This window comes from Oryza sativa, chromosome 11 (genome assembly GCF_034140825.1).
Source record: "Oryza sativa Japonica Group chromosome 11, ASM3414082v1".
Taxonomy (NCBI): Eukaryota; Viridiplantae; Streptophyta; class Magnoliopsida; order Poales; family Poaceae; genus Oryza; species Oryza sativa.
Genome location: NC_089045.1, coordinates 14,278,277 through 14,291,616, shown reverse-complemented (window position 1 = coordinate 14,291,616; position 13,340 = coordinate 14,278,277). Strand labels below are relative to the sequence as shown.

The 13,340-nt window shown below is 41.7% G+C and overlaps 1 long non-coding RNA gene across 1 annotated transcript; it reads left to right on the top strand.

The window, feature by feature from the left end:
* The first annotated feature begins 9,217 nt into the window (after window positions 1–9,217).
* On the top strand, window positions 9,218–11,977 carry LOC136354023 (uncharacterized). The gene is made up of 4 exons (XR_010737710.1): window positions 9,218–9,464; window positions 9,539–9,631; window positions 10,387–10,452; window positions 11,717–11,977. It is a non-coding gene; the product is annotated as an uncharacterized lncRNA (long non-coding RNA).
* Window positions 11,978–13,340: the final 1,363 nt, after the last annotated feature.

Here is a 13,340-nt window from a genome sequence, read left to right as displayed (position 1 = left end):
ATGCATTGAAGATTTGGCGTCATTACCTTTTCGGTAACCGTACGGAGATGTATACGGATCATAAAAGTTTAAAGTACATTTTCACTCAACCTGATTTGAACATGCGTCAACGAAGATGGTTAGAGTTGATCAAGGATTATGATATGGAGATTCATTACCATCCAGGTAAAGCAAATGTCGTATCAGATGCTCTTAGCAAGAAAAGTTACTGCAATATGTCAGAAGGACGGCACCTACCTTGGGAGTTATGCCAGGAATTGGAGAAGTTGAGCTTGGGAATAGTAAATAAAGGTTTTGTGGCCGCTATAGAAGCTCAACCTACTCTTTTTGATCAAGTTAGACAGGCTCAAGTGAATGATCATGATATCCAAGAAATCAAGAAGAACATGAGAAGAGGAAAAGCCATCGGTTATATAGAAGATGAGCAAGGAACTATGTGGTTAGGAAAAAGAATTTGCGTGCCTAATAATAAGGAGTTGAAGGATACTATCATGAAAGAAGCTCATGAGACTTTGTATTCCATTCATCCTGGGAGCACTAATATGTATCAAGACCTGAAGCAACAGTTCTGGTGGGCCAGTATGTGACGAGAGATAGCGGAATATGTGGCTCTATGCGGTGTGTGTCAGCGAGTTAAGGTGGAGCATCAGAAACCAACCGGTCTGCTGCAACCGTTGAAGATACCAGAGTGGAAATGGGAGGAAATAGGGATGGACTTCATCACCGGTCTACCCAGAACGTCGGCAGGACATGATTCTACTTGGGTAGTAGTCGATAGGCTCACTAAAGTCGCCCATTTCATACCAGTCAAAACAACTTACACGGGAAATAAGCTCGCAGAGTTATATATGGCAAGAGTTGTATGTTTACATGGGGTTCCCAATAAAATAGTGTCAGGCAGAGGTAGTCAGTTTACTTCAAAGTTTTGGCAGAAGCTACAGGAAGAGATGGGTACTCGTTTGAATTTCAGTACTGCCTATCACCCTCAAACTGATGGTCAAACAGAAAGAGTGAATCAAATTTTAGAGGACATGTTGAGAGTTTGTGTTCTAGATTTCGGTGGAAGTTGGGATAAGAATCTGCCGTACGCTGAATTCTCTTATAACAACAGTTATCAAGCTAGTCTTCAAATGGCTCCATATGAAGCACTATATGGTCGGAAGTGTCATACACCGCTCCTTTGGGATCAAACCGGTGAGCGTCAAGATTTTGGGACAGACATATTGTGAGAGGCAGAAGAAAAAGTGAAAACTATCCAAGAAAGGTTGCGTGTTGCCTAGTCGCGTCAGAAGAGTTATGCAGACAATCGACACAGGGACTTGACTTTCGAAGAAAGGGATTATGTGTACCTACGGGTTACACCGCTGCGGGGAGTTCATCGTTTTTAGACCAAAGGGAAGTTGGCACTGCGATATGTAGGACCTTACAAGATTGTGAGTCGGAGAGGTGAAGTGGCCTATCAACTAGAGTTGCCTCAGTCAATGGCGGGAATACATGATGTGTTCCATGTATCGTAGCTGAAGAAATGTTTGCGTATACCTACGGAGGAAGCGAATCCTGAGCATATAGAGCTTCAAGAGGATTTAACTTATGTTGAGAAGCCAGTCCGAATTATGGAGGTGAATGAGAGAAGCACCAGGAATCGTGTCATACGGTTCTGCAAGGTTCAGTGGAGCAATCATTCAGAAGAAGAAGCCACTTGGGAGCGACAAGATGAATTGAAGTCAGTTCATCCTCATCTTTTTGCTAGTTCTTCTGAATCTTGAGGTCGAGATTCCATTTAAGGGGGTAGGTTTGTCACGACCTGAAAATAGCCTAATTTAATAATTCATTCTTTAATCCATTTTCTAGAAATTGTTTAAAAGCCTGCAAGTTAAACCTTAATAATCAAGGAAAAAGTGCAACATAAAATTGAGCTAGATAAAATTTCATTAAATACTTTGCTTGTTTATCTATTTTCTAGATTTTTATGGTTATTATTTGAGCAAGGGAAGTATTTTTAATAAATGAAACATCATTTCATGAATTATTTTTATTGAAAAAGTTTTTAAAATCCTCCCCTAAGCCGTTGGGCCATTTCCGGCCCAACATCTCCCTCCCTTGTGCGCTGCCGTGCGGCCCAAGCCGAGCCGCCGCCCCTCCCTCCTCTCAGCCGCCAACATATGGGGCCCACATGTCGGGCCTTTCTTCAACCTCCGGCAGGCCACAGCCGAGACCGAGCCGCAGCCGTCCCCAACCATATCTGGCCCAACCGGCCATCCTCGAGTCCGATTGGTTGAGGGGTTTTTATCCCATTGTTGTCCTCTATCTTTTCCCCCAAGAATTGGAGCTAATTGCTTTGTATTTTATCCGAATCAAACTCGTTTTCGAGTTTATCTCTCCAAACTAACCCTAGGATTTTCCGACTCAAATCCTCTCGTTTGGAGTCCGATCTCTCTATTCCAAGCCTATATAAAGCATCTCCTAGTCGCCCTCTACGTTTCCCCTCAAGTCCCGAGCCCCGCCGTTGCCCGTAGCGCCGCCGCCGCGTAGCCCTAGAGCCACCGCCGCCGCTAGCGTCGCCGTCGTCACTGTTTGCCTCCACCGCCGGGTTCGCGAGGTGGAGGAGCACCCGGTCCACCCCATCATCGCCGTCGCAAGCCACCAGAGGACCGCCGTCAACGTTGAGCCGAGCCGTGCCGCCATGGGACCTCGCCGGCCGTTGTTCGTCGTCGTCCGTCGTCGTTCTTCGCACCGGTGAGTTCGCGTCATCGTCCTCTTTGCATAGGTGTCCTCGGATAGCCCGGCCGAGCCCTCTATCACCGGTGGTTGCGTGGAGCCAAGCCTAGGCCGGCGATGATGTCATGATGACGTCATAAATCTTTTTATTAGTTTTTTCTGTATTAGATGAAAATCGATTAATCTTAGAAAATTCATAACTAAATCATCTTAACTTGGATTAAAGTGGTTCAAGTTGCTAAATTCATCTCAAATCGAGATCTACGTGTTAAAAATATCCACATGTACTGTTTATGCTTGTTTTTGTACTGTTTTGTTGATTTTGTTCATTTGCTTTTATTTCCGACGTTCCGGAGGAGAGCGTTTTCATTGAGGAAGGTTCAGAAGTGTTTGAAGAAGCTCAAGGCAAGTCACACAGATCCCAAACAACCCTTTGAGCATGTTGAACCCGTTTAATGCTAATGTTTTATTTCAACTTATGCATTATTTTCGAATGGCATCGGGTGGTGAGCCTTTCCCAGTTAATTAGCCGAAGATAAATTTATTTTCCTATGGGTAATAAATTGATTAGCTCGAACCTTATATATTGGTTTGGTTCAGCTAAATGCTATATACGTAATTGCTTAGCCATGCTTAGAAACATTAGCTCATTAATGGGATGGATTGCATTACATAATTATTATTGATGGATTTATTTAATGGTAGCTCACGGCGGTTAATCGTGTTATGGTAATCAATTTATAATTAAAACGGGTTGTGAGCACATGATTTTGATGGTCGTGCTCATGGCAATTAAGGGCCGGTTTGCGAGCTACTGTTATTGAACATTAATCGTGCCAACCACAAGCCATGTTATTGAACATTAATCGTGCCAACCACAAGCCAGCGTGGGCAATGGCTTTACCTTTTGTATAGCATGGTTCATTCTGGGGTGCCCAACTGAGAAGCGGCGAGAAGTCCATGGGGGTCACTGGGGAGTCCATGCCTCTAGTTGTAGACGGGTGATTATGATCTAGGAATGGTGCACTGTGGTAAGTTGTGTTGTGCGAGGGGTGTTGTCACAGTTCCTTTCCGAGATATCGTGGTGGTATTAAGGGGCATGGTAAAATGTCATGGGGTTGTGTCTTGTGGGTATAGTGGTACACCTCTGATCAGAGTAAAACTATTCGAATAAACGTGCCCGCGGTTATGGGCGAGTTGGACAATGTTTTTCGTGATTAATCTCACGCTACTCATTGGTGGTAATAATGTGATAATTAATTTGACTCCTGGTTTGGAATGGTATATTCCTGGTATGGAGGTTTGATTTGTACAACCGAGGTTGGTTGTTCAGATGAGGTTGGGCCTATGCAATACGGGTGTATTGTATGTTTATTTAATATTGCTTAATTACTCAACTGTTTTCCTATTCTCTCAAATGTTTACTAAATGTTGTTTATGCAAATAAGCTATATTATGCCATCCTTTGTTATCCTGTGCACTTGCATATTTGCTGTGTGGCTTGTTGACTATATCATATGCTCATTCTTGCAATATTCATTCATCAGAGGAGGAGTATTTCAGCGAAGGTGATTATCAGGAGGATTAGGCTTTGTTCGGGTCAAGTTGCTTGTGGAGTGGAGTCGCCATAGCTGTTTAGTCTTTTGTTTTTATTTTCCGTTGCGTAGAATTTTATTCTTTTGAGAGGAGCTATCCACCTCAGTAATAATTTATTATTTCGCGAATATTAATTAGCTGTTTGATAGTACTCTATTATCAATTTGTTATTGTGTGCCTCGGCTGATTGCTGGACGAGGATTTAACACACATGTAAGCGTTTGGAATTTTGGATAGAAATTATGGGCGTGACATTGCGATCCTCGGGTGGTCCGACTCTGAGAACTCAATCTTGTGCTGGGACCATTTCATCTTGGTAGCAGCCCCCTGTGATGTTGAGCAGACTTCGCATTCTACCTTCTTATATTCCCTTTTCGAGGAGTATGATGTAGAACCGCCAAAGATATGCGAAACATGCAGGTCGAAGTCTGGGAATGAGGCAGTGGAGTTCTTATATTCCCGCTTCGAGGAGTATGATGTAGAACCGCCAAAGATATGGGAAACATGCAGGTCGAAGTCTAGGAATGAGGCGGCGGAGTCGGGGGGTGGCTGCATTAGCGGCCGCTTCGACAACACGTACTTGCTTCCCCTTCTCAATCGCCAGTTGACGTGCAAGTTCCGTCTTGAAGACATGGCAATCCTCCATAGCGTGGTTGTTTGTCTTATGTATGGCAATCCACCATTGTCGTCGCCTTGGGGGTTTGGGCGCTTGGGTGGGTCCTCATGGTCAGTAGCGAGAAACTCTCCTGAAGATTTGCGCTTCCTCCTCTTGCGACTTCTCCTCTTGGTTGACTCTGGTGTGTCTTTGTTGGCCACCACCTTCTCCTCGCCCATCTATTGGAATTTCTTAACGTCACAGATAGAATCCGCAAGCGCACGGATATACCGATGTAGCACTTTCCCTACAGAGTATTCCAAGGGTATCGAATCCAAGGGAACGTGTGTGATTATCTCCTCGTCAGGTTCATCGAAGGACACAAAGCTCATGTGGGCAGAGGGCGGAGAGGATTTCCTAATAAACAATGTCTAGGGAAAGCTTAAGTTTAATCGTAACGCAATACTTCAGGCACTGGCAACCCGCTATTCCCAGATGTCGCTCTACAACGTACCCGGACAGGGAGGACTTAAGTGCTCTTGAGAGCTGTCACCACCTCTACACCCACCTCAAACGCACCGTGGGATACGAAGCAACCACTAGAGATTAATTACCCAGACACCGCGTCTACGCAATTAATAACTACTCTAGTGCCGATCAAACACTAAAGCAATCATTATAAATAAATAGACTATAGTGAACAATGATCCTGTATGCTAATTAGGAACTAACCAAGAAGAAATTCTCACTAAGCAAATCTTAGTTACTCAGAACGATATTTCCATTAAAGTAGAGTAATAAACAAAGTACAAGAGATAAGAGAGGGTTACCGACAAATCCAGAATTCCTCCGACCTCCGACTTCCTCTACTTTACTCTCTCCCTATTCAAATATACAATAAAGTACACTAGAGCCTCTTGTAATTCACCTCATGCTTTGGTGTGTGTGAGAATGAGGAAGGAGAGGGGTATTTATAGGTGAAGAGGTGCCTTGGGAGAGTGGAGATGCTCCAAGCATCCTATGAGCATCTTTGCTCTCCTCATGACAAGTGGCATACTCAAGCATCCAAAGAGCATATTTCATCCCCTATTGCCATGTGTCCATGATGGTATCTTCAGGTAGAATCAGCTCCAACCGTCATAGGATGCCAGTATTAACCACCTGGCCGAAGATGGGCTGGATTGGGCCAACTGGGGGTTCGGCTGAACCCTGGTTGGCTCCCTTGGCCCGCATCTTTCTTCAGGATGCTGACATATGGGTCCCACTTTATGATACTCCATGTTTTGGCTCTGAATGATTGCACATTTTATATGTTGTAGCTCAAAACCATGTGAGTCCATCAGCGCAAGATATATTTCCATTCTTTATGCTCATTCTCGCCCAACTTTGGTGGTTGACCACCTGCATACAAATATACACTAACACTCGTGGAAATTGTTAGAAATAAATCCTACCACTATGTTGGATGTTTCACATTTATGGTTATATGTTGGTATTGACGGTGTTATTTTGGTACTTAACAGCCATCAACAAAATCCCCCACACTTAGCTCTTTACTCGTCCCAAGTAAAGGTTAAGGATTAATGTGGAATAAAATTTTCCAAGATACAATACGAGTACACAAATTATACATGTACCTGTGAACTTTTGTAGTGTCTAACTTACCATCTTGGGTAATTGATGAATGGAACGGTTGTGACCCAAGTCCTTCTTGTTCCTCCTGTCAATTTCTTGGGGTTTTCATATATTTTCGCAAAGTAGCTTTACTTCTCAAATGACCTTCTCTCAGATCACTCATGTGATTTTATTTGTGAATCCTCACCAAGGTATGTTTGCCGAATTGTCCCTATTCTAAAAGGCTGTATAGGTGGAGCTCGGTAGGGATCAATCGGGGCATACCTGCATCACATATATTGCAAAGCCAAAATACCGGACCCAAGGAGATAGCAAGTCATATTCTCTGATCAATAATGTGCATGTCTGTGATATGTGTATGGTTGTTTTGTGGGTGGAAAAAGGAAAATAAAAGGTAACAACCCCTTTAATATACCTCCTCCTCTAATTATCTCTCTTTGGGAAATTTGAGAGAGTGCATGGCTATTCCTTTTTTTTTCTTTTTCTTTTTTTTGTCATGCCCCATACTTTGTATGAGCAAGACTTTATTTTTTCCCTCTTTTGCATAGCCATGCCTTTCTCTCTCATTTTTTCTTTGAAAGAATTTCAGAGGAAAAGGCATAAATGCCATGGAGTATTTATTTTGTGGATAATGGATAAAATAAATGATGGATGAGGGAAGCTAGCTTCCAGTGTAGAAGTTTAGCATAGTGTGTGTATGAGGAGTGCATTGTGATCTTGATCATGAAAGTATGAAAAACATCTCACACTGGTCATAATAATTTGACAAAGCTCAATGTAATGTCAAGCAGCCTATACATATACAAGGTTTTTGCAGTGATAATCATATATAGCCATGGTAGGTAGTAATATAGTCACTGAGGAGTATTGCTCGAAAAAGTTTTAATTTTCACAAAACAAAATCCCAAGTATCATGACAGCTGGACAGGAATTTCTTTTATCATAACCATATCACATATATCAATTACTTAGATGAGCAAGGTTCCTTATGATAGATGGTTGTTCACAAGTGACAAGTGCTAGCAAGAATAAAAAGCATACATGATCAATCATAGGAAAATTCTATTTGTTGAGAGTTAATGTTTTCAATTTTCATTTGGAGTCAAACTAAATTATATTCAATTTTTCTACCAATGTTTAACTCACGAACAAGGGAGGATAAGGAAGGAGACGCGCAAACCTGACCACATGGCGAAGGGGTGACAGAGCCAGGCCAGGCAAGGGTCGGGCGAAGCTTGGTTCGGCTGACCCAGCCAGGACTTGGTTCTGACTGCTGAATTTTGTGCGGACCCGTGGGCTGGTGTTCATCATATTGATGTGGCAAGTTGATGTTGTTGCGCATCGGGAGTTCTGGAAAGACTCCCCCACACTTGTTTTGTACCTTGTCTTTATTCAAAAACATCGAAAGCAAAATGGGCTTCCACCGGGGTAAAGTACCGGTGAGCCAAATTTTATTCAAGTAACTCTAGGCACATGAAGTGCCTAAATTTATTTTATCCTATTTCATTTTTTTATGGCAATAATGAGCATGGTGGGTATCCTAACAGGGCGGATATATGGCGCAGTGATACACAGGGTGTTTGAGATTCTTACCAGATCAGACTTACCAAGCTTTGAACCGAATCGACTGTAACAAAGTATTGCATTTGCTCTGCTTGGTTCCCTGTGCATCTCTCTCATAAAACAAGGAGCATGGTATGGGTGTTGGAGTTATTGTACACTGCTCCTTAGTTGTCTCTTTTTTTTTATTTTCTGCAAAAGGTTAGTGGACAACAAATACACGAGGGACTACAAATATTTGAAAAGATTTTATCATAGCCTCAAGATTAGTTGTTCACATCCATGCTAAAAGGAATTGGATTCAAAACTGAAAGAGCGTGGATCCCACAAATTTGCCATAATTTTATTTTTGTCATTTTTTTTCTTTTTACTCGAGAGACAAAATTTCTTTTTCATTCAATTTTTTTTTTGTTCACCAAATTTTCATTTAAGCAAAACTCATACATGGCTAAAGTAAATTTGCATGAATACGCTAAACGAGCTATAACAGCCCTAGCACAATTACCAGGTATTTGGAAGTGCACTATTGTCTTTTAGGTTGCATAATTAATATTTTTGCATTAGCCTCTGTATTTAATTATTTTTTTTTCTTGAGCAAATTAAAACCGTAATCAGCAAATCAAAGCATCATCTAGTTGTGCTCTATGTTGAACAAAAGGGTATAGCTATCATAATTTATTCAAATACTAGATTATTTATCATGAGTTTATATAATTTTTCTTGAATTTTTCCACTTAATTTTGACCTCATTAAAATTCAATTTAGTTCTCAGCATACCCCTTTTCATCTTTTTGCCAGAATTAAAATATTTTGAATTTTTGAGTGAAACTTTGAAAAATGGAAACTAGGCAACAATCTATCTCCACACCAGAACACACATTTTTGACTCTCTTTTAGCTAGGACAAACTAGTTACCCAAGAACGAGAGAAAGAAAATTCCTGAAAATTCATTGTTTTCAATGTGTCCAACCTTCCTCTATCTGTCCCGTGGGCCCAGCTCAACTTGGTCCCACCTGTCACTGACTTAGGCTCTCCACCAAGCCCTACCCACCCTCCAGGTCACGCAGCCCACCTCAGGTCCATAAGACAAGTAGGAAACCCTTTCATCTTCTTCCCCTTTCTTTCTCTGTTCTTTTCTTTCTTGCAAGCTGAGCTCCCAGCTCACTTCTTCCCATCAAAACTCCTCCAAACACTTGAGATCCATCCCTGCATGTCACACCACAACAATCTCAAGTATCCAAGCCTCCCATCCATCCAAATATCTTCCACATGCATGGGTTCGTGAGGGAGATCGGGAAGAAAATAGGTGGAACTTGCTGCTGGTTTCAGCAGCAAAACAACCCTGTTTTTCCTCCACTTGGTGAGTTTCCTTCTTATCCATGGTGTCCCTCTTGTGTGTGCCATTATGTTGAGCCTCCATAGCTCTCTCCGTAGGTCGTTGATGCAAGGTTTTAGAGCAAGGAACAGCTGCAACTCGTATCTCTCCATTCCGGCGATTACAACCCCTATCTCTCTCGGTTTACTCAGGTTGCTATCACCATTTTTTTTCGTCATCAATTTGTACTTGTTCTATGGTTAGTTTGTGCTCCAACCTTCACAACCTCAGTGTCACACCGCATTGTAAAGTGTATGCATGCATGGATTGAAGCAGCAACCGTTGGACGACCTTTAGGAGTTGCCATTGGAAAGCAAGTTGCTGTCTTTGAGCTTCTTAGTTCTTAGGCTAGCTAGAAACTTCATGTTGTGACTTAATCCCTCGCTAAACTATCCAACACCTCGTATAAGTTGTGTTCACAAACCAATAGCTGAGTTAAATCATGCCTTCCTCATATTCCTCAATCATGGAGCATTCGGGAAGTAAACTTTGGAAACAAATCTTATGCAGTGCTGCAAGCCGCAGTTTTCTTTTCCTCACTCTCTAGATTTCTTAAATACCTACTAACTTATTCAAACTCCAAATTAAATGATCCAAATACTTCTCATATAACCAGTAAGTTATACTCTTTAGTACGGTACAAGTTGCACTCATGAAAATTTGCTAGATTATGTGGGGATCACCAAATGATCTATAGTTTATATTCAGTTTTAGCATAGTGCCATTTTCAATGTATATGGCTTGTTATTTTTATATCTCTCAATCCATAAATGTAAATGAGATGATTCTTGTTTCTAAAATCTGTTCATCATACTCTCTACCTACTGTAATTAGGCCATGTTTTACTGAGCATGTTGCATATGCATGTTTGTTTGAATCTTATTCGCTTATTGCTTCTTTTCGATAGATTCGGAGATTCCGGAGAGCGCTGAAGCAGAACCAGAGCCTGAGTGTGACTACCCTCAGCGGGAAGGCGAGCACCTAAGCATCTAGCACCCATGTTTTACTTAAATTCCTTTGGTTGCGAATCTATATATATATATATATATATATATATATATATATATATATATATATATATATATATATATATATATATATCTGCATTTGCTTAGTTAATAGTTTTGGGTGACATGGTATATAATTAATTGGTGCATTTACCTTAGTTATATATAGCTGCCATATACCTATTACTCTCCTGGTTGGGAATAGTTGGGATGTTTTATTCATTATGCTTAGTTTTGCTTAGTGGGGATACAACTATATGGCTGGACAGTTTTGTTAATTCTAGGATATGGACAACTTGATTAATGGGCTAAAACTGGACCACTTACATTAAATAATGGTTGATGAAATATGATTGACTTGGACGTGGGGTAGGGCGATGATGGGAGGTATGTTTCCCCTGATGTAGTAGCTCCGTCTGGGTCATTAAGGACTGAACATTTTGACGTCTATTCAAGCACCCTACGTACTTACCACATGCCGTATCATGGGACGGGCTTGTTTGAGTACTAGACCTACTGTGATCATTTACGCCCATCGGAGAAACGTGAGGATTTGGGATCCGCGGAGTGCCCGGTTGGCCGAGGTATGGCAGGGGGTATCTCCCGCGTGGTTAGCCCGCCTTAGTCACATCACACGCACGTGACTGAGTCGTCGGGGGCCCCGGTGTGGTTTAAATGGTTGGGATGGGGCTAGGAAAGGACATGTGATGAGCTTGAATCACTTGTAGGTCGCACCTGTGTGGTGGGCAGCATTTGATCCTTGTTCATCTCGTGTGGGTACAGTTGTACACCTCTGATCAGAGTATAATCTATTCGAATAGCCGTGTCCACGGTTATGGACAATGCTTGATGTGTGCCTCAATTATGTTAGCATCAAACTTGGGTTATTCTGGTGGGTTTATGCTTGATGATGATGTTGGCAGGTTGTGCCATGATGATATGGACTTTGGTAGTTCCATTGTGGATGTTTTGAGCACCGTTTGGGCTCATTTACTTGTACCTTTCAGATTAATTTGCTTGCTGTCCAGAATTTTATAATGTTGCTAATCAGTTTATTGTGTTATCGCTTCCACTTATATCTGCTCAATAAAATTGGCTTATGCAAACGTTGAACTTAGGTTGCTCTAGGTTAAGGTAAACCTGCATACTTCTCTCTCCCCTTATATGTATTGTTATGGGTAAGACTCGCGAGTACAATCTTGTACTTAACCCGGCTCCGCTGTTTTTCAGGTGAGGACTATGGCGTAGAATTGTGCTTCATGTGTGGTCACTGTTCTGCCGGGGGCGACAAGGGCAGGGAATGATCTTCTGCTGCCTTCAGCTTGGCTCTTGCCCGGTTGGTTTGCCCTTGTGGAGTTGTGGCACCACCGGCTTTTGTTTTGTGATTCTGGCTTTTGTTTGAATCTTCCGCTGCTACTTGTGTGCTGTTAGATGGGACCTCGGACCCTATTCTATACCAGATACTTGCTGTACTTAACCGCTTTTTATGCACTTGTGATGATGTTCCAATTGCTTGAGATGAATGTGTGAGGCTAGTCGCATTCCTGGGGACTAGCTGAGCATGAGTAACGGGTTTTGATCGCTTGAGATAATTGGGAATAGCGCTTTGGATCGAGGCACTGGGGTATGCCTTGTTTTCTGGTCGCTACCTTCATGTGGTTGACGGGCATATGACGGAGTAGCCTGGCAAGTTATCTTATGGTTATCTCTTGCGATCACTACTCGGCATTCCGGTTATTATAGCAGAAGGTGTCAACCATGATCATGGACACATTGAGGACGAGTGGCTTTTTTTATGCGTGTTTGGATCCCACTCCTCCAATAGTATGTGGTGGTCGCGTTGGACACTAGATGGTATAATACTCGGGGTGTCCACAGTGGTTGGTATCAGAGCAATGCTGACTGTAGGCTAGAGCTAAGCTGGCAGTTTGAAAATGATATGTAAAATGTTCAACTAGAGTCATTTGTGAAAACCTTAGGATGTGTGAACCTTTTTTTTCTCCTCATCTCATTCTAGTGTTTTTCCTTACCTCATTCTCAGATTTCTCACTCGTCTTGGTCTAATTTGATTGTGAAAAGAAATTTATTACTTCTCCCATTCAAATACTAGAACGATACTATAACCCGGTAAGTTGAGATAAATGAACTACACTTTCAGCTAGAATATGATCAGCTAGAATATGAGAGTAAAAGGTGCAATACATTTCACTTTCAGCTAGAATATGAGAGTAAAAGATGCAATACATGCTTTAAATTGTTACCCTGCTGCTTCTTATGTTATTCTTAGCCTCCTCATAAATTTTGAAAGTTGATAAATCTGATTTGAAAACAGCAAAACTAACAAAACTAACAAGTAGACAAATCTGGGAATTCTGGAACAATTTGTATTCAAAATGTTCTATAGGATTACTTACTCACTGTTTTGCTTTGAAAATTTTTCTGGAGCTGGGCAACTACTCCAGGAATCACTAAATTTTTCAGAATTTTATCACTTCTGTAGCTCCCTCTATGTATCTGTAAGTGACAGCAGTTCTGCAACCTGAGACAATTTCAGAACCTTGTTTTGAACGTTAAAAATTTACCAACTCTAAATTGACCAAATAAATCACAAAAGGGTACTCCCAGCTGAGAGACGCTCGATAGGAATGTGTCATAGCTGTAGTAGCCAAGTTGTATTGTTGGTTTATTTGGATTTTTCCGTTCCCTGCGATTAATACGCTTTTGGCCCGCTATGTTGATCGCGTGTGGAAAACTGAGTTGGTTTATTGCTTCTTGTTTGGGCTTTAGTATAGGATGAGCTCGATTGGATCTTTATGATTTTTATTGATTGCATCATATCATGCTAGCATAACCT